The following is a 22,395-nucleotide window of genomic DNA, read 5'->3' as shown; positions in this document are numbered from 1 at the left end:
AAGGACTAGCCACACTACCATACATCAAAAACATTTCTGAACTGACAGCCAGACTACTGCGACCACTAGGACTCTTAACAGCACACAAACCAACAGCCACTCTCAGACAACAACTTACCAGGACGAAGGACCCGATACCCAGCATGAACAAAACCAATGTAGTGTACAAAATCCCATGCAAGGACTGCACATAACACTACATAGGACAAACAGGAAGACAGCTAACGGTCCGCATCCATGAACACCAACTAGCCACGAAACGACATGACCAGCTATCCTGAGCAGCCACACACTCAGATGGCAAGCAACATGAGTTCGACTGGGACAACACTACTATTATAGGACAAGCCAAACAGAGAACAGCCAGGGAACTCCTAGAGGCATGGCACTCATCCACAGATTCAATCAATAAGCACATCGACCTGGACCCAATGTACCGGCCACTGCAGTGGACAGCTGGAACTGACAACCGGAAGCAGCAGGTACAAATCACTATAAATGCTGAAGGAAACATCACAGAAGCGCTTCACAGGAGGCTCCCAAACACTGAGGATGACACCTAGACAGGGGACGAAACGTCTGCAACACAAATTCCTAGCTCGGCGAACAGAACCACAACAACGAGCACCCGAGCTGCAAATCTTCTCCCAAACTTTAAATTAATACCTTGTTGAAAGGACTCATTTATATTCATTTGCTGTCCAGCCAGCAAAAGGTAATTCTGTAATTCTGTAACCTCATCAGACATTGTAGTGAGCACGAGTCTGTGGTGATGAGGAAGAGAAAGTCTTGCATTAATAAGGCTTGCACTTTTAATAACCACAGAATGCACTGAAGCACTGTACAACCAATTGAGTATTTTTGCAGTGTAATAAATGAAACACCGTTACATTAGGGAGCTAATTTGCACAAGATCCCACAAACAGTAAATGATATCGATCAAACTTTCAGTGATGCTGAAAGTACTGTGATCTCGGAGTCAGAAAGTCATAGATTTGATCCAAAGTCCTGAAATGTGGCTGCATTTGATGGGTTGACTCTGTAGCCCAGTACTGGGCAGTGCTGCATTGTCAAAGGTACTAATCATTAATTAGATGTTGCACTGAAGTCCTATATCCCCCAAGACAATATGTAAAAAGGTTCAAGATACCATTAAGAGAAAAACAGGTTAAGTCTTTTTAATAGACAAAAATAGAAAAGGCTGGAAAAGCTCAACAGATCTGGCAGCAGCTGAGCAGAGAAATCAGAGTTAATGTTTCAATTCTGAGAAAGGGTCACTTGACCCAAGACGTTAACTCTGATTTTTCTCTCCACATTGCTGCCAAACCTTTTGAGCTTTTCCAGCAATTTCTATTTTTGTCTCTGATTTGCAGCATCTGCAGTTCTTTCAGTTTTTACTTAGGTCTTTTTCATGTTCTGGTCAATACATGCCCTTCAACCAACATCACTAAAATAGATTATCCTATCATTACCTCATGGTTGGTTTTGGGAGCTTGCTCGATGGTTTCTTCCATTACATCAGGGACTACACTTCCAAAATGCTTTTTCAATTGACTGCAAAGCGCATGAAATGTTATAAGTGATGAATATATTGTTATTTTGTTTATCTACTGAGTTTCATAATATTTCTATCACCAAGTTCCACAAATTAGTTGCCTTATTTCTTTTGGTATTCTTAAATTTAGCCAATTCAGTTTTTGGAGCTAAAATTTTGCTGTTTGCTATTTTTGGTGCTCTGGTAGCAGACTTCTATTACATTTTGGAGTGCAGCATTTGAATGAAGTTGTTCATTCATGACCAGCTCTTTTTAAATATCAAGTTGCTTGCATAAAATTGAAGCAGATGCATGGACACTACCATTGAACCACAAGACCAGATTTACCTTCTTATTTATGCACTAACTGTTCATTGGACATCATCAAAGAATGACACAATCTGCTTGGTGACCATTTGACGCTGAAGGAGAAGTATGCTCTTGGCCCAACTGGTCTCCTGAACCATTCAATGACATTGTGGCCCATCTGCTAATCCTCAACTCCACTTCTTGCCTTTTCCCCAGTTGCCCTCGACTCCCTTACCAATTAAAAATTTATCTATCACAGCTTTGAATATCCTGAAGAACAAATTTCTACAGCCCTCTCTGGTAAAGAATTCCACAGATTCTCTACTCTTAAAGAAAATATTCCTCAATTCTGTTCTAACCTGGCAACCCCTGACCATGAGATAATGCCCTTTGGTCTTCTCCCACAAGACGAAATGACATCCCAGCATCTACCCTGTCAGTCCTTCTAAAAATTTGGATTGTTTCAATAAGGTCACCTCACAATCTTCTAAACTATAATGAGTACAAGCCCAATCTACTGATGTTTTTCTCAAAAAATATCTTCCATATTCAGAATAAACCTAGTGAACCTTTTCTGGACTACCTCCAATGCCAGTATTTCTTTCCTTAAGTAATAGGACCAATACTGTTGAGAAGTATTCTAGGTGTGGTCTAGCTGCCTGATGAAGGAGCGGGTGCTTCAAAAGCTTGCGGTTTCAAATAAACCTGTTGGACTGTAACCAGGTATCATGTGATTTTGATTTAGTTTAAACAAAACTCCCCTATTTTTATACTATTCCATTTGAAATCTAGTCCATGTAGTTCAGTGTACATTTCAGAGGAATAATAATTTTCACTCTTATTTCTAACTTTGTAACAGTTTTTAAAAGTTTACTGAGTTTCCTTAATTGATGTTAAATCCTAGATTTTAAATCCTAGAAGGTCTAGCTTTGAGTCACTTATACATATCACTCGTGTGGAAACGCTTTGATGTTTCCTCTAATGAAAAGTCAGGTGAAGCAGCGACGTGCTAAGTGGTGAGCATTCGGTTTAATGAGCTTTGAACAAAAGGGATTGTTACTAGCTGAATAGCTTTCATATTCAGTAATAATGATCATGGAGAATCACTAATGATTAAAGAAAACTAGAGTTTTCAAAACACCACAGGTTGGATGCTGCAAATTTCAATTCGAGTGCAGACCTCTGTCGACTGTGAATGCATATTTAAAATTTGTGAATAATTCATCAGGCCCCGAACCCTACATCCCATTGCAGGATTTTCTGTATCTGAGATTGAAATTTGCAAAATGTACCTCTATCGATGTAGTTCTAAAGCATGATGGAGGAGCCACATACATTATTAATTGATGAAAAAAGAATCGCATAGCGTGAGCCAGGATGAAGTGAAGCTGGCCTTAAAGAAAAGTCTTTCGTTAACTTATGCTGCTTTTGTACATGCTCAGAACATTCTAAAATGCCGTGTAATGGAAGACTTACTTTTTAAATACAGTAACGTTCCATTGTACATGAGAGAGGTGTTCTGGAAAACATTACAAGTGATGAACATGTTTTAGTATGGCAATCAAAAGGATAAGTTCTAGCCATCCAAAACTTTGCTGACTATAACACCCAGTGCAATTTAAGATTCTGCACAAATTGAAAAAACAGTGCAGTGTTGAATTGGCCAAACCAAGTCTTATCATTTGGCATAGCTCGACAAATGCTGCCAGACCTGAGTTTCTCCTGCAATTTCTCTTTTTGATTCAACTTATTATTTGGCAGTTCAGGTGAAGTTGATGGGGGCCAGCATACAATACTGCATTGTGCAACATCTGCATTGAAATACAACATGGCCACCAGCACACATGTGATATGCATTTACCAATTTAGGACATATTTTCATTACTTCATTGTTAGAAGTGTTTCATAGTTCTGTTCTTCATGATGTTTGCCTTTTCTGTTTATTTTCTTATTTGGATAAGTGATAATTTACTTAAGAAAAATGTTACTTCATTGAAGACAAGTCAGGGAAGGTTCACTAGGACGATCCCTGGTGTGGAGGGATTGTCTTATGAGCAAAGGTTAAACAGGTTGGGACTCTGCTTATTGAAATTTAGAAGAATGAGAGGTGATCTAATTGAAACAGAGAGGATTCTTAAGGGACCTGACAGAATAAATGGGATGCTTCCCTCCATGGGACAGCCTGGAATCAGAGGACATACTGAGAGGCTTGGATTGAGCCAACTTGGAGAAAATGTTTCCACTAGCAGGAGAGACTAAGACTTGAGGGCACAGCTTCAGAATGAAGAGATGACCCTTTAGGACCAAGCTGAGGAGGAATTTCTTCAGCCAGAGAGTGGTGAATCTGTGGAATTCATTGCCACAGAAAGCTGTGGAGTCTAAGTCATTGTGTGTCTTTAACACAGATGTAGATAGGGTTTTGACTGGTAAGGGAATCAAAGGTTACGGGGAGGAGGAGGAGAATGGGGTTGAGAAACATATCAGCGATATTCAAATGGAAGAGCAGACTTGATGGGCTGAATGGCCTTATTCTGCTCCAATATCTTATGGTTCTATGGACTTATGGCTTAGTGTCAGAATAAAGGGGCATCAATCAAAACTAAGCTGAAGAGGAATTACCAGTCTTTTGAACCCCTTGCCACAGAAAGTAGTGGGGTCACTGTCCTTGTATATATTTAAAATTGACATGGATACATTCTTGATCAGAAAGGAAATCAAGGGTTTGGGAAGAAGGCTGTAAAGTGCTTATGTAGCAAGCTTGAGGGGTCAAATGGCCTACTCCTTTTCTTATTTCTTACAGTTTTAATTTGTGAATGGCAAAGGTATCAACAATGAGACTTTATTTAGATTTCATTTAGAGTCATAGCGTCATAGAGATGTACAGCATGGAAACTGACCCTTCGGTCCAACCCGTCCATGCCGACCAGATATCCTAACCCAATCTAGTCCCACCTGCCAGCACCCGACCCATATCCCTCCAAACCCTTCCTATTCATATACCCAGCCTCTTAAAGGTTGCAATTGTACCAGCCTCCACCATTTCCTCTGGCAGCTCATTCTATACATGTCGCACCCTCTACATGAAAACGTTGCCCCTTGGGTCCCTTTTATATCTTTCCCCTCTCACTCTAAACCTATGCTCTCTAGTTCTGGACTCCCCGACCCCAGGGAATAGACTTTGTCAATTTATCCTATCCATGCCCCTCATAATTTTGTAAACCTCTATAAGGTCACCCCTCAACCTCCGACGCTCCAGGGAAAACAGCCCCAGCCTATTCAACCTCTCCCTAGAGCTCAAATCCTCCAACCCTGGCAACATCCTTGTAAATCTTTTCTCAACCCTTTTAAGTTTCACAACATCTTTTCGATAAGAAGGAGACCAGAATTTCACGTAATATTCCAACAGTGGCCTAACCAATGTCCTGTACAGCCGCAACATGACCTCCCAACTCCTTTACTCATACTTTGACCAATAAAAGAAAGCATACCAAACACCTTCTTCACTATCCTATCTACCTGCAACTCCATTTTCAAGGAGCTATGAACCTGCACTCCAAGGTCTCTTTGTTCAGCAACACTCTCTAGGACCTCACCATTAAGTGTATAAGTCCTGCTAAGATTTGCTTTCCCAAAATGCAGCACCTCGCATTTATCTGAATTAAACTCCATCTGCCATTTCTCAGCCCATTGGCCCATCTGGTCCAGATCCTGTTGTAATCTGAGGTAACCCTCTTCGCTGTCCACTACACCTCCAATTTTGGTGTCATCTAGAAATTTACTCACTGTACTTCTTATGCTCGGGTCCAATTCATTTATGTAAATGACAAAAAGTAGAGGACCCAGCACTGATCCTTGTGGCACTCTACTGGTCACAGGCCTCCAGTCTGAAAAACAACCTTCCACCACCACCACCCTCTGTCTTCTACTCTTGTGCCAGTTCTGTACCCAAATTTGTTGAGCAAGTATGTTAGGCATAGGAGCAAAACTTCACAAATAATAAGAATGGTGGCCATCTAATCTATTCTTTGGTGACATTGGTTGAGAGATAAATAGGTTTAATAGAAATTCCCTTACATATCTTCAAATTGTACTTTCAGACCTAGATTTGAGCAGGATCTGCGTGGACTCTGGTTTTAATGTTGCATCAGAAAGATAGTACCCCTGACATTGAAGCACTTCATTGAATGTCACTACTATTTTTTGTTTAGTCCCCTTGGGCTTGAACTCCCTGTCCATCTCAGAGGTGAGAGCGCAGTCACTGAATTAATAGAAATATGAAAATTAAACATAATCTCCCTCCAAAGCTTCTTGATTTTACTGCCAAGAAAATTTGGTGGACCTCCTTTTGAGACTCCACACAGTTACAAAATAACTAGTAGAAATTAACCTATCTTAATCAGACAAGCTGAAACAAATTTGTGTACAAGTGCGCACATGGTTTTGGAAAGCTCATTATTAGCTCATTTTAAGGAAGAATTAAGGTGAGATTACGGTTAACATACCTCCAAAATATTGCACCATCAGCTACAAGAGTAGCAATTTCCACACACTAGAAGGAAGCAATGCTGTTACGATAACATCGCCTTTTTAGTAACCTTTCAGCACACTTAATAATTTGCATTTAGGAAGTGCCGAGGCATGATATTGCCCTCCCTGAACTGGTGAGGGAGGTGGTGAGGAGGAGGTGAATTTATTTTCAGGGGTATCTTGTCCCAATACTTGCCCCCTCAGCAATTAAGCTCTGAGCAATGTAGTCTACTGGCGACTTTCTAGACTCACTACTTTTGGACAATTAATGGCACTTAAGGGCCTTAAGTTGTCACCTCCTCAATTTCCTGCCTCTCTGTTGGCAAGATCAATGGCTAGCTTCCTGACTGAGAAACTACGGTGACACATTGGGCAGTTGGCAGGGGGCACATAGGCTCTCTAATTGCCCCAATTTCTCAGCAGTTAGAGCTGGTGATGGGAGGCAAGAGGATGACTGGAAAAGTCATGACTCTGCTCTACCTCCAATTCCATGGACCCACCCAACTCCACCCCCCACCTCCCCCCCCTCCCCCCTCCACGATCCTACTGACCTCCTCTCAACCCAAGCCCTGGGAGAAGAATAGATGAGGAAGTTAGCTTCTCACAGATGGGTCCTCAGAGCAACAGGAATCAACCAGCGGACTTGAGCATCTAGAAGCTTTCAGTTTCTGGCAACGGAGGCAACCAGCATCAAGGCCAGTCTAAGTCATTTCCTGGTGAGTTTACACCTGTGTTGCCAGGAGGTTTTGGGCTCTTCACTTGCTTTAGAAGCAATTCAGAAAAAGTTCAATGGTGGATGGTGGGGTTATTTAGTGAGGAAAAGTTGAGAAGATTAAGCACACACTCTTGGAGTCTACAAGAATGAGAGGTAATCTTATTGAAACATACATACTGGAAGATGTTGCCTCACATGGGAGAACCAAAAGCCAGGGGCCAATATCCAAAGTCTAAAAGTTAGGGGACCCCTACTTAAGACAACACTGAGGGGAAATTTCCTTTCACAGAGGGTTGTTAGTCATTGAAATTCTCTCCCACAGAGAAAAGTGGAGGTTGTGTCATTGAATATATTCAGGGCTGGGTTGGACAGATTTTGGTCAATAAACAGGTTAGGATTAACAGGGACAGGCAGGAAGATGGAGGTAAGCAGATAACTCATGATCTTATTGCACGGTCGAACAGGCTCGATGGAACGAATGGCCTACTCCTGCTTCTATTTCTTATGATGATGAAAGGGGAGCACAATGATGTGATCAGCATATCAGCAGCAGGTTTGGTTTCTGTATGACAGCCACTGCACTTTGCTTAATATACGATGTGCGTCATGCTGCAGTTTTCAGAGATGAGTGTTCCAACTACCACACAAGAGGAGCTCATCTTAGAAATCTCTAATATGACCCCACCCTCTTCACTTTGCAAATACTGACTGTTCTGTCAAAAGCATACAATAGTGTGAACAATTTGCAAGCTTCAAGAAGCTTTTCCAGTGAGGTTTGTGAGCAGCATATATTTTATTGCTACCATGTGCTGATTTGAATTCAAACAACATTTAGCAGATTTTAACTTTTTCCTGGTGAACATTATTTCATTCTTTTGGAGAGAACATTTTCACCTCATGGCTCATCAGTAAATTACTGGAATGAATTCCTCCTCCCAGAACCCACTTAATATTTATTTCTAAAGCAGTAAGAATTGGACTGGTTCTAGTACAATCAGCTTACTACATAATCAGTGGACTTGAAATTAAGCTCTGCTGGCCTACCTGTGATATTAGATTTGCAATTTCCAAATTCAGCATTTACTTGTTTCTGTTTCAAACTAATTTTGGGTATTTGTCATTTATAGGTATCATCAAAATACTTCACCATGTTATTATTGCGTCATTTTTTAAACAAAAATCAGCCTGAAACAATAGTTGAAAATCCAGACTATAAACTGTCTGTCAGTCAAGAACAGTTCTGAAGAGTCATGCCAGACTGAAACATTAACTCTGTTTTTCTTTCCATGAATGCTGACAGACCTGCAGAGTTTCTCCAGCATTCCTTGTGTTTGTTACCAGCAGCTGCAGAAGTTTTGCCTTTATCGGTTGCCTGGGTGCTGGAAAACAGAGAGTTTACTGCAGCTAATACTTTCTGTAAGTAGAACGACTTGTGAAAATAATAGAGGACCAGCATCTCAAATCCGAGTCTAAGGTCATCGTTTACCAGCAGCACTAATCCCTGCATATTGGTATATACTCCTGAAGAAGGGCTCATGCCCGAAACGTTGATTCTCCTGCTCCTTGGATGCTGCCTGACCTGCTGCACTTTTCCAGCAACACATTTTCAGCTCTGATGTCCAGCATCTGCAGTCCTCACTTTCTCCTATACTTCAGAAAACTGGACAACTTCAAAGCCCAGGTGACTCACCGCTGCCTCACAGTGCTGGGCAACTGGGTTCAATTTCAGCCTCAGGTGACCGTTTGTTTGTGTAGGGTCTGCACATCCCCCCGTGTCTGTCTGGGTTTTGCAGGGTACTCTGGTTTTTCCCACGGTCTAAAGATATGCCATTTAGGTGTATTGACCAAGATAAATTGTCTGCAGTGCCCAGGGATGTGTAGGCTAGGTAGATGAGCCATGGTAAATGTTGGGTTACAAGGTAGGTGTTTGGATCTGGGTAGGATGCTCTTCGGAGAGTTGGTGCAAACTTGATGGACTGTGTAGCCTCTTTTTGCACTTTGTTCTGGACTTCCTGACCACTGAAGAGTCACAAGAGGTCATGGTTATTCTGGCAGTCAAATATCTCCACTGTACACTGTAAATTGGAGACACATGAGCATTCAAACATATGAATTAAAAGGACAAATATGCCATTTGGTCCCTTGAACCTGTTCCACCATTCAATAAGATCATGGCTGATTAATGGTGATCTCAAATCTGTGTTCTTGTCTAAATTGATTACCTTTAATCCCTTTGCTTAACAGGAATCTACAACTTCTACATTAAAAATAGTCAAAGACTCGGTTTCCACCATCCTTTCAGGAAGGAAGTTGCAATAACTCACGACCCTCCAAGAGAAAGAAAAACTTAATGTCCACTTTAAGTGGGTGACCACCCATTTTTATTAAAGAGTGACCCTTTGTCTAGATTCTCCTAGAAGAGGAAATACTGTCTCCACATCTAACCCATTAAGATCCCTGAGTATCTTGCATGTTGAGCAGGTTGGGGTTGGGTGAAGGTGGTGTGCAGGCACTACGTTTTACAAGACCCCTCCCACCTTCAAACACACCAGTGGGGTCTATAAAATATAGGCCACAATTGTTACTTAAAACGAAAGCCTATTACATAAAATGTTACTTATACTATGCTAATCCCATTATCCATTGTTCATATGCCTGAGCTTATGTAAAATCTTGCTGCTTGTATTCCAAGCTGCACCAAGTTCCATCCATCTCTGTGCTTGGTGACTACTTTGGCTCTGGTCCAGAAACACCCCAATTTTATAATCACAAGTCTGGTTTTTGAATATCTTTATGGCCAGGCCCTCATTATCTCAGCAATATCCTTCAGCTTCATAACCCTCTAAAAATTCTGCATTTCTCCAACTCTGTGTTCTTCTGCAGTTCTCTCTCCTTGTGTCACAGCGTGAGTAGCTGTTTCCACCAGTCTGGATCTGATGCTCTGTAGTCCTTGTTCTAAGGTTTTCTGTTTCATTAACGCTCTCTTTTCGACTCTGATTAAAACTTGCATCATTGTCCAAGATTTTAATCATCTGTCCAAATGTTCTTTGGTTTGATGTCAATTTAAGGCTTAAAATACTGTGAAATATGGATATTTTCCAGCGATTAAGGACCTGTATCAATGCAGGTTTTTATTGCATAGAGATTTTCAGACACCAGGAGCTGCACTGAAGTACCTGCACATGCACATGAACACGTTTGTGCAGCTGCTACAAAGCCCAATTGTGCAATCATGTTTGCTTGCTACTCATAGTCATCACTTCACATTTTTGGCTGCTAACCTCCCCTGATGTTAAAGTCTATGTAAGCCAGCAAATAATTCATTTTTGTGGGTGGGCTACCTTACGTGTAGAAAGAGGTAATGGCCCACGGCACTCAATGTTATCATCAGCATTTATATAGGTTACGAGAAACAACAGCTGCTTTAATTTATATAGTGTTTTTAATGGTGGAACAGATCTCAATGTGTTTTACAATGGCATAAGGGAGAGTGGATGCCAAAAGTGGGAACACCCTACCTTACAGCAGCCTCAGAGCACCCTCACCACAGAATCCACTTTGGACTATATTCATCAGAGTTCAGAAGAATGAGGGGGGTGGATCTCATAGAAACCTATAAAATGCGAACAGGACAAGACATCCTAACTGCTAACTGAACCTGCACGTTAACCTTAAGGGAATCGTGAACTAGGATTTCTAAGTCCCTTTGTGGTTTGGATTTTTGCAGCCTTTCCCCATTTAGAAAATAGTTTACATTTCTATTCTTCCTACCAAAGTGCACAACTTCACAATTTCCCACATTGTATTCCACCTGCCACTTTTTTGCCCACTCTCCTCTCCTGTCCAGGTCCTTATATAGCCTCCCTTGCTTCCTTAACATTACCTGTCCTTCCACCTACTATCTTTGTGTCATCTGCAAACTTAGCAATAATGCCTTCAGTCCCTTCATCCAGATCCTTAATGTATAAAGTGAATAGTTGTGGTTCCAATGCTGACCCCTCCACTAGTCACTAGCTGCCATCCTGAAAAGGACCCTTTTATTCTCACTCTCTGACTTCTATCCAGACAGCAAGTCCTCTATCCATGCCAGTACTTTGCCCCCATCTTGTCAAAGGCCTTCTGAATATTCAAATAGCTCAAATCCTCGGCTCTCCTTTGTCAAACTTGCTTGTTACCTCATCAAAGAATTCTAATAGACTTGTCAGGCATGAAGTTCCCTTGACGAAACTGTGCTGACTCAGCCCTATTTTACCATGTACTTCCAAGTACTCTGCAATCTCATCCTTAACAATGGAGCCTATAGTTTCCTGTCTTCTGCCTCCTTCCCTTCGTAAATGTAGGTGTTACATTAGCCAATTCCCAGTGCTCTGGGACACTTCTTGACTCCAGTGATTTCTGAAAGATCACCACCAGTTGCCTCCACAATCTCCTCAGCTATCTGCTTCAGAACCCTGGGGTGTAGTCCATCCAGCCTGAGTGATTTATTCACCTCTAGACCATTCAGCTTCCCCAGGACTTTCTTCTTAGTGCTGAGACATAGTGCAAGCAAGCAATGGCATCTAGTGGACATGCAGGTTGAAAGGTTAGCTAGCAGATTACTAGATTGCACAGGTTATGAGAAACAGCCACTGAGCCACAATGCATCCTTGTTTATATCATTCAACTGCTGCCAAAGAAAGCAAAGGCGTTATTTTCCTGGACAATGAAGTTTAACCTCATTTCATTATACTACGTGCTGAGGCAAGCACCTTTCAATGAATGGCTTGTTTTCATTCACTCATGTGCCATCATTTCCTACCTTTTTATATTCTAACAGATGTGACAAATGGCTCATTAGCTAACACCTTGCATGTCCGAGTGAAAGATTTTTTTACATTTTGAAATCATAAGTCTTTTTCTGCTCTTTAAATCATTGTTCATTAAATCCAGGCAATTAGCCACTTTTCTGCTGGTTTAGGTCTGAACTGAAGCAACAAGACGATGCCTTTCAAGCAAAACAAAACATTATCCAGGTTAAATAAAAATGCTGTAGATGTTGGAAATTTGAAATAAAAACAGAAAATGCAGGTGAAACTCACCATGTCTGGCAGCATCTGTGGAGGGAGGAACAGTTAACATTTTGAATCCAAAGAACAACGCAGCACAGGAACAGGCCCTTCGGCCCTTCAAGCCTGCACCAACACATTTTGCCCAGGCATGCTAAAATTGTCTTCACTTACAGGAACTTTGACCCTGATTAATTAGCCCTTTCGCCCCGAGCTTCCCTGTATTCTCCCCAAGGGCACCATTTCTTTCCTGAAGAGCTGTGTCCGGAGCTGACCCATGCTCGTAAATTAGCACAAAATGAAAACATCGTGCAATCAATGTGGATGCATTCCTGTGCTTCTGTTTCAAGCCTGACCTATCTACTGCATGCAGGTGAAAAAGAAAAAAAATTGAGTTTGTCTAGTGCTTAATATTTGTCTTTGTAAAGTGTACTTACTTTATAATATCGGAATCATAGCAACCCAGTGGCACACAGCAAGTTCTCATAAACTGTAATGGTTCATAATAACTAGATAATTTTTATTTTTGCTACATTGTTTAAGAGATTGATATAGATTGGCCGGTTCAGCAGGGATAAATCCACTGCTGTTCTTCAGATTGGTGCCATATGATTTTTCACATCCACCTAAGCGAGCAGGTAGGACCTGGGTTTAACATCTCCTTTGAGCTCAGAACTCCCTCAGTACTGCAGTATTTATTTTTGTTCCAGAACCCTGTGACTCAAAGCCTAGAGTGCACTCAACACCAGGGTACAATGTATCATGAGCTAAATGTTTCCAGAATCATTCAATGAACCAGTCTCTGGGAGTATACTGTAAACAGTTTGAACAAAACATGCAGACCTTCCTCAAAAAGAACAGAACAAAAGAAACAATTATCATTAAAACACCTTAATTTGAATCAATTCTAAGAATCATCAGAAGAGCAGTTTGACCAATTAGCATGATTGGCTTGAGTCTTTGTTCATCAGATTGTAACAGGAAGCTACTATTTATCTGGAGATTTTTTTTTCAAATGAGACATTCCTTCCAGAGGCATTTGAATCTTAGAGAGGTATGGGTTTAACGAGTACCTGCAGACATAAGGAATGAACTGGAAAGTAAGTCAGAGTGGAAAACCTGCAGCAGAAAACCACACAGAGGGTAGGTGGATATTCTAAGAAGTTCTGTGATCAGTTTTCGACTTGTATAAAATGCATTTCATCATCGAACAAAGCAGGCAATGTTGCTGGTTATGTTAAAGTATATGTTAACAACATATGAGATTCAAATAAAATAAGATATTCAGGAGCAACTTTTTTTATCCAGAGATCTGTTTAAAATGTGGAAATTGCTACCACAAGCAGACATTGAGACAATTATGGAATCATTTTAAGGAGAGCTAGATAAACATGAGGGAAAAAAGGAATAGAGTGATATGTTGCATGGATTTTATCTTCATCCCCTCCCCCACTCACCTATTGTACTCCATGCTACTTTCTCCCCACCCCCATCCTCCTCTAGCTTATCTCTCCACGCTTCAGGCTCTCTGCCTTTATTCCTGATGAAGGGCTTTTGCCTGAAACGTCGATTTTGCTGCTCCTCGGATGCTGCCTGAACTGCTGTGCTCTTCCAGCACCACTCATCCAAAATCTGGTTCCCAGCATCTGTTTTTACCTAGTTGATTTTAACCCTACTGCGAATCCTCTTGCAAGGATGCCTGATATGTTGCATGACAAGGTGAGATGAAGAGGATCATAAACAATGTCATAGATCAGTTGGGCTGAAAGGATCATTTCTGTGCTTTACATTTTGTAGTTCAATGCAACATGACTAATGTTCAAGGAAATGTACCTAGGAGTTTGCAAGTACATATTGGCTTTTTTTTAGAAATCTAATTGCCCATTTTGAGAGTGCATGTTTTCACAAGCACTTGCAATCTCTAAGACATAAATGACCATTCTTTATGCACAGCTATGAGTTTCAACAGGATTTATATCTGCAACAGAATCCAAGTTCCATTCTTATCTGACAGCAGTGTAATGTAGGTGGTGGAGCATAGTGCTTAGGAATAGGAATCCCGGTGATTTCTTTGCTTCGAGTTTGGGGGTGGGGTGTGGTAGTATAGTCAATTATGATTGCCTCAGCGACTGCCTTGGGTGGAGATGAATTAAAGCACAGATCGGGAATTACTGTAATTGTGAGGTGCCCTCCTTTAACATATAGTTGCACGTGACTGTCTTGCTAGCATAATAATAAATATTTTAAAATTATTTTTGTTTTTGCCAAAATAAACCAAAATCTCACATTAACATGAGTGAGAAGCGGAATAACTGGCTTTGAGTCAATTCTGGAGAATATAAATTTGAGCCAGTGGGTTTGTTTTCTTACTGTTTTGGCAGTTGATCATGTATGAAATCATAAAATGGTAAGAGGCTAGAAAGAGGTCATTCAGCTTGCTAATCTATTCTGATTCTTTCCCCACCTTCTCCCCATACCACGACTCATTCTTCCTTTCCAGTTTTCTCTCAAATGCCTCAGTTGAACCTTGGCACACTGCTTCCAGGCAGTGCATCCTAGATCTCAACCAACAGCTGCGTGAGAAACGTTTTTTCCTCATTTTGCCCTTACTTCTTTTGCCAATCACCTTAAATCTATGCCTTCTGGTTCTCAATATTTTCACCAATGGCAATGGTATTTCTTTATCTACTGTGTCCAAATCTCTGATGATTTTGAATTTCTTGATCAAATCACCTCTCAATTGCTCCAGTTTATCCACAGAGTTGAAGTTTATTATCACTTAAACTATTTCTGCAGAGCTTTTCTGCACCTGTAATGCTTTCACATCCTTCCCATAGTGTGGTGTCCAGAACTGGGTTCAGTGCTGCAGTTGAAAACAAGTGTTTTGTACATAACTGCTTTGTTTTTATACTTATGCACCTATTGATAAAGCCCAGGACACTATATGCGTTATTAACTGTGCTGTTGTTTGATATGCTTGCCTTTATTGGTCAGTGCATTGAGTATAGAAATTGGGAGATCGTGTTGCAGCTGTACAGGACGTTGGTTAGGCGTGCAGGAATACTGCGTGCACTTCTGGTCTCCCATCTATAGGAAGGGTGTTGTGAAACTTGAAAGGGTTCAGAAAAAGATTTACAAGGGCGTTGCCAAGGTTGGAGAGTTTGAGCTATAGGGAGAGGCTGAATTGGCTGGGCTGTTTTCCCTGGAGCATTGGAGGCTGAGGGGTGACCTTATCGAGGTTTATAAAATCATGAGGGGCATGAATGGGATAAATAGACATTTATAGGATAAATTTTCCCTGGGGTGGGGGAGTCCAGAAGTAGAAGGCATAGTTTTAAGGTGAGAGAGGAAAGATGTAAAATGGACCTAAGGGGTAATCTTTTCACACAGAGGGTAGTGCATTTATGGAATGAACTGCCAGAGGAAGTGGAGGCCAGTACAATTGCAACATTTAAAAGGTAACTGGATAGGTATATGAATAGGAGGGGATATGGGCCGAGATTAATTTAGGATATCTGGTTGGCACGTACAAGTTGAGCCAAAGGGTCTGCTTCCATACTGTACATCTCTCTGATTCTACTTGGAACTATATAACGATTCCTTCACTGTCACTGGGTCAAAACCCTGGAATTTCCCACTTAATAGCACAATTGATATCCATACACTATACAGCCTGCAAGAGGTTTATGAAAGTCGCTCACGATCACCTCCTCAGAGGCAGCTAGCGATAGATGCTGGCTCATCAGCAATGCCCAGAAAATATGTGCTGTAAATATATTATGTATTGTTGAACCTTTGAGTTAAAACGTATCAGATATCAGTTTTACTTGTTATTATTAAGCAAAATGAACTGGCATTTACCTATTTCAGGGATATCCAATCTTTTCATGTTTGGGGAAGGGATTACGTTTCAATTTTTTTCAGGTGGTGGCAGGAAAGTTTCGGACAGGAAAGGCAATAAATAGAGTCATAGAGATGTACAGCATGGAAGCAGACCCTTCGGCCCAACTTGTCCATGCCGAACGGATATCTGAACTTAAATCTAGTCCCATTTGCCAGCATTTGGCCTGGAAATCATTCCTATTCATTTACCCATCCAGATCCCTTGTAAATGCTGTAACGTACCAACCTCCACCACTTTCTCGGGCAGCTCATTCCATACACATACCGCCCTCTACGTGAAAAGGTTGCCCCTTAGGTCCCTTTTATTTCTTTCCCCTCTCACCCTAAACCTATGCCCTCTAGTTCTGGACTCCACCACCCCAGGAAAAGAATTTGTCTATTTATTCTATCCATGTCCCTCATGATTTTATAGACGTCTATAAGGTCACCCCTCAGCCTCCGACGCACCAGGGACAACAGCTCCAGCCTATTCAACCTCTCCCTAAAACTCAAATCCTCCAACCCTGGCAACATCCTTGTAAATCTTTTCTGAACCCTTTCAAGTTTCACAACATCTTTCCAATAGGGAGGAAACCAGAATTGCACACAATATTCCAAAAGTGGTCTAACCAATGCCCTGTACAGCCACAACATATCCTCCCAACTCCAATACTCAATACTCTGACCAATAAAAGAAAGCATACCAAACACCTTCTTCATTATCCTATCTGCCTGCAACTCTATTTTCAAGAAACTATGAACCTACACTCCAAGGTGTCTTTGTTCAGCAATACTCTGTAGGACCTTACCATTAAGTGTATAAGTCCTGTTCTGATATGCTTTTTCAAAATGCAACAACTCACATATCTAAATTAAACTCAATTTGCCACTCCTCAGCCCATTGGCCCATCTGATCAAGATCCCATTGTACTCTGAGGTAATCTTCTTCGCTATCCACTACACCTCCAATTTTGGTGTCATCTACAAATTTACTAACTACACCACCTATGTTCATATTCAAGTCATTTATATAAATGACAAAACAGTAATGGACCCATCACTGATCCTTGTGGCACTCCACTGGTCACAGGCCTCTAGTCTGAAAACCAACCCTCCACCACTTCCCTCTGTCTTCTACCTTCAAGCTAGTTCTGTATCCAAATGGCTAGTTCTCCCTGTATTCCATGAGATCTAACCTTGCTAATCAGTCTCCCATGGGGACCCTTGTCAAACGTCTTACTGAAGTCCATATAGATCACATCTACCACTCTGCCCTCGTCAATCCTCTTTGTTACTTTTTCAAAAAACTCAATCAAGTTTGTGAGACATGATGTCCCATACACAAAGCCATGATGGCTATCCCTAATCAGTCCATGCCTTTCTAAGTACAGAAGAACCTCAATTATCTGAAGGACACAGGCGGGGAGTATCTCATTCAGCTAATTGAATTCCGGAGAATCGATGCCAGATAACATAGTTAACCATGCATCGGGACCTTGCAAGCTTGTTCGGATCACCCAAAATTTGGTTAATCGAATACCAGACAATTGAGATTCTTCTGTACATGTACATCCTGTCCCTCAGGATTCCCTCTAACAACTTGCCCACCACCAATGTCAGGCTCACTGGTCTATAGTTCCATGGCTTTTCCTTACCACCTTTCTTAAATAGTGGCAGCACGTTAGCCAACCTCCAGTCTTCCGGCACCTCACCTGTGACTATCGATGAGACAAATATCTTAGCAAGAGCTCAACAATCACTTCCCTAGCTTCCCACAGAGGTCTAGGGTACACCTGATCAGGTCCTGGGGATTTATCCACTTTTACGCATTTCAAGACATCCAGCACCTCCTCCTCTGTACTGTGGATGTTTTTCCAGATGTCACCATCAATTTCCCCACATTCTGTATCTTCCATGCCCTTCCCCACCAAAACACTGACAAATGAATAAGAGATTTATCTTCCTATTAATCAAAACAACAAAAAAAATGTGCATTTCTAAGCATGTATGCACAGGTATGTTCCTTCTGCAAAGGTTAGCAAAAGCAAGCCAATAAAGTTTCCAGTGTATTCTACTCTCCTCCATCCTCACCTCCATAGGCAGGTACTCACTCACTGCAACCTCTCTACCCGACATCTTTACCACAGCATCTTCTGTGACTTAAAACCTTCTTCTTCACCTTGTCAGCACACCGAGGTGGTAGTTCAGTCAATCCCCTCAAGAACTTTGCTTGAAAAATTGGAGGGACATAGGAATTCTTAGCAGCAAGAGTAAATTGATGAGTACTTGAAGTCTCCAGTGTCAGTCATTCAATAAGATCGTGGCTGAAATAGTTGTGGTCTCAAACCCACTTTCCATTCGGCACCCATAACCCTGACTACATTGTCCATCCAAGGCCTAATTCAACCTTCAATTATTTCATCAACCCAGCATTCACTGATTCCTGAGAAAGTAAATGTCACAGATTACCAATCCCTCATCACATTAGATTGATATATCAAATAGATTAGAACATAATTTTCAGACAATGCTTAATAATATGGCAACTATCCAAGGTCCTGCTCACCAAAAACCCAGGCCCATCCAAATATGAGATTTTTATATGCATTTCTTGAATTCTATATGTTCTAAAGACTCAAGTTTGCAACAGCATGTAATCCACCAGCCTGTACCCCTGTACTTACATTTGCAGAGCTTGAATCGTGACATTTAACACAAAATGTAGTAAAAATGTTAAATTTCTCTCCTTTCTGAAATACTGTTGTACAGTAACATGACCATTGATGCTCTTTCCCAGGGAATTCATTTTTCTCTGTGATCTGGTATATCTATTTCCTACTATTTTTAAACAACCTTCTGCCAGGTTAGGTTTGGTGGTGAGGTGAAGTCTTCACCTGATGAAGGAACAGTGCTGCAAATGCTTGCGATTTCAAATAAACCTGTGGACTATAACTGGGCGTCATGTGATTTCTGGCCATGAAATAATATAACCTCTTTCAAAATGAACTACCAGATTTTTAGATCATGTGCAGTTATGAATTGCTTATTATTCCACTATTTATTTGAGCCACGAGGGAGTATCTGGTATTTCAGAAGTCTCTATGTGCAGTACTCCCTCTTAAGGGAGAATACTCCTTATCAGAAAATGCCAGACTCTCCAGAATGAAGTGCAAATGTGAATTCTTAAACATTACATTTTCTCAATGAACTTATCACATGAAGCAGGTGATTTTAACCTGTGTTGCAAGTTGCAATTCTCACCTGGTCTCACCTTAAAATTCCTATCGCTGTGCAAAATTCAGGCCAGTAGCTTAAATATAGAAATTTGAATTTGTTTACTGAAACAGGTACAAGAAACTCTTAAATGGTTGAATATTTCAATGGAAAGCCTGGACCATTTTGCTGGGTGGAACTTATTAATTAAATGATAATTTTAAAATAATTTAATAATTAATAGTGAGTCCAGAGACTGCATCATTACACTGCCATCTCTCCATGTGCGAGTGTCACATAATTGTGAAGGACATCACAGTCAAACTGAAAAGTACATTTAGCTACATGAAGGAAAGACTCTCACCTCAAAAGTGCCTCTTCTGGCCTCAAAGTGCTTTATAGCTAATGGATATCTGACATGTAGTTTCTCTCTTTCACCCAGCAACATTGCGACCCGACTGCAATGGACCTCAACAAATGTTGCTGGTAAAAAAAGCAGTAAAGCAAAGCTGATTTTCAGCCCTGATAATATTGTACAGCCATACAGGCTGTGACTAGAGAAACATAGGTTGGCCATGGATCATAACTGAAGGGGAGCTAGGTTGCAACTCGTACCCAGGCCCTGGAAGGACCAATGGAGCAAGTGATAGATTCCTCCCTGCAACAATCAAAGGAAATTTCATAAATGAGATTTATTGCAATGGTAAATAATTTTCAGGAATTAATGGCCATCCAATTTCATCTTAAATGATTGGCTAACTTTGTCTTAGTGCCCTGAGTTTTTTATAGAGCACTTAGAATAAAATTATTGCATTCCACTTCTGTTCATTCATGTTCAGATTAGTTTAAGCACGAGGTGTCAGCCTGGTTAAGCTACGGATTTAAGCTACAACACTGGATGAGGTGTACTTGCATTCCAATCAATGTAAGCAAAATGCGATAGTCAAAACTAAGCAACGTAAAATGAATGAATCAGATCTAATCTCCGCAGTCCTGTCATATCTCGCCCTGAATCGTGGTGGAGAATTAAACAGGTCAGTGGAGGAGCAAGTTCGACGAATATTCCCATCCTCAATGATAGGGGAGCTCAGTATAACATTGTAAAAGACCAAGCTGAAACATTTGTAATCTTCTTCAGCCTTTAGTGCTGAGTGGATGAACTATTTCGGCCTCCTCCTGAGGTCACTAGCCTCACTGATGCCACCCTTCAGCCAATTTGTTTCACTCCTTGTTAAATCAAGAAATGACTGAATGCACTGTTAACATTTCAGTAATAGCATTGAAGACTTTTAATTCAGAATTAGTCACTCCCTTAACCAAGCTGTTCCCGTACAATTGCCGCATTAGTAGCCAACAGATAATGTGGAAAATTGTCCTGGTATATCCTGTACACAAAAAGCAGAACAATCCAATCCCAATTACTCCCCCATGAATTGACTCTCAATCATCATCAAGGTGATGGAAGGTGTCATCAAAAGTGCTATTAAATGCCGTTACTCAAAAATAATGTGCTGACTGATGCTCAGTTTGGGTTTTACCAGGGCCACTGTGTTCCTGACCTCATTACAAGTTTGGTTCAAATGTGGGTAGAAGAGTTGAAATCGAGAAGGGAAGTAAGGCTTAAAACCCTTAACATCAAAACACAGTGTGCATTAAGAAGCTCCAGCCAAACAAGAGTCATTGGAGTAGTGTATAAAACCAGAATTAAATGGCATGCACTCAGACTAACTTATTCACTGCATCTTTCAGGATTTTCTGGTGCCTTGCAGACTGATGACCAAACATCCCATCAGCCTCCTACAGAATTGCAGATCAGGGTCAAACGTTGCAGTTAAGCCCCCTAACCTTCATATTAGGAGGCACCTATTTTTCCATTGTGACCTGTCAGCAGCTGTCAGGGAGTGCTGACAATGGTTTGAGAGACTATTGGGAGGTGTAACAGTGGACTTTGTACTTTAAAACTTTTTAAAATATACTTGCCGCTGTTGGCTTCTCAGGCATGAAACATGCTGGCCCAGTGCTTTGGTTCATTATATTCATGATGCTCAATGAAACTGTTTCTCTGGTTATTGCCACAAGTTCTTTCACAAGTGACCATCATGCAGGATTCCCCACCTCCAGACCAGCAAGCTGCTTAGTAAATAATGCATATTGTGGTGGTAGCTCTCTGATTACATTATAATGTGGGCCTGGGGCAAACCTCCCATCAGGGTCTGCACTGCCTCTTCTGGACATCCCTTGTTTGGTTATAACTACTGCCCAACCAAAGAATAGAAAGATTCTGCATTTCTAATATTTTTGGAGATTTTACTTTCCAATTGTAGACTTATTTGATAAAATTGTCATAACACCCTTACCTGTCAGAAGCTCATCTCTAAGTTAGACTCCATGAAATGTGAGTGCCTAATCCTGCATGGGCACTTGCAGCAACAGATTTTAGAAGTATCCCTGACTCTCTTAGACTCTTAAAATCTGTAGATTGCAATTGTAAGTATCAGACAGGAAAACCCGGGGCAAACTCGATTCTTAAATGAATTGCTTAAGTACCTTGTTGGTTGGAATGCGAACAGAGATCGTGCATAAAATATTCATGAGTTTGGTTCCAGGGATGAGGAACTTTAGTTATGCAGATAGGTTGGAGAGACTGGGACTGCCCTTCTCAAAGGAAAAAGTTGACAGTAAATTTGATAGAGGCATTCAAAATCATGTCAGGTCTTGATAGAGAAATTGTTCTCACTAATGAAAAAGCTTGAGAATCAGAGGACACATTTAAAGTGACTGGGAAAAGAAGCAATGGGGACAGGTGGGAAAAAAAACTTTTAGATTATGATCTGGAATATTGTGCTTTTTTATGGTTGAGACAGTTCCAATCAGTATTCAACATGGAATTGGATTATTATCTGAAAAGGAAGTATGCGCAGGACCATGAGCAGAAGATAGGTGAGCTGCTTCATGTGAAATGTTCCTTGACAGAGCTGACATGGACGCGATGGGCCAAATGAGCTTCTGTGCACCATTCCACTGGTTGACTTTTGCTAAAATTATGCTGTCAATTTCCTTGAACTGAAAGGTCATTAACATTGTGATTCCCTGATGCAGATTGCAACTCCACATACACTTGCTGGATTACCTAAGACTGAATAGTGGGAAGCCTTAGTGAAATTAGCACA

General features: G+C 41.0%; 1 protein-coding gene across 2 annotated transcripts in view; it reads left to right on the top strand.

Annotated features, from left to right (window-relative positions):
• The window catches only part of LOC140491952 (protocadherin Fat 1-like), a 157,869-nt gene that overhangs the window by 31,413 nt on the left and 104,061 nt on the right, over positions 1-22,395 (top strand). The gene's annotated exons all lie outside the window — the stretch shown is intronic.

This window comes from Chiloscyllium punctatum, chromosome 20, assembly GCF_047496795.1.
Source record: "Chiloscyllium punctatum isolate Juve2018m chromosome 20, sChiPun1.3, whole genome shotgun sequence".
In the NCBI taxonomy this organism is placed as follows: Eukaryota; Metazoa; Chordata; class Chondrichthyes; order Orectolobiformes; family Hemiscylliidae; genus Chiloscyllium; species Chiloscyllium punctatum.
The sequence above is the reverse complement of the archived record's forward strand: the minus strand, read 5'-3'. Positions and strand labels throughout refer to the sequence as shown.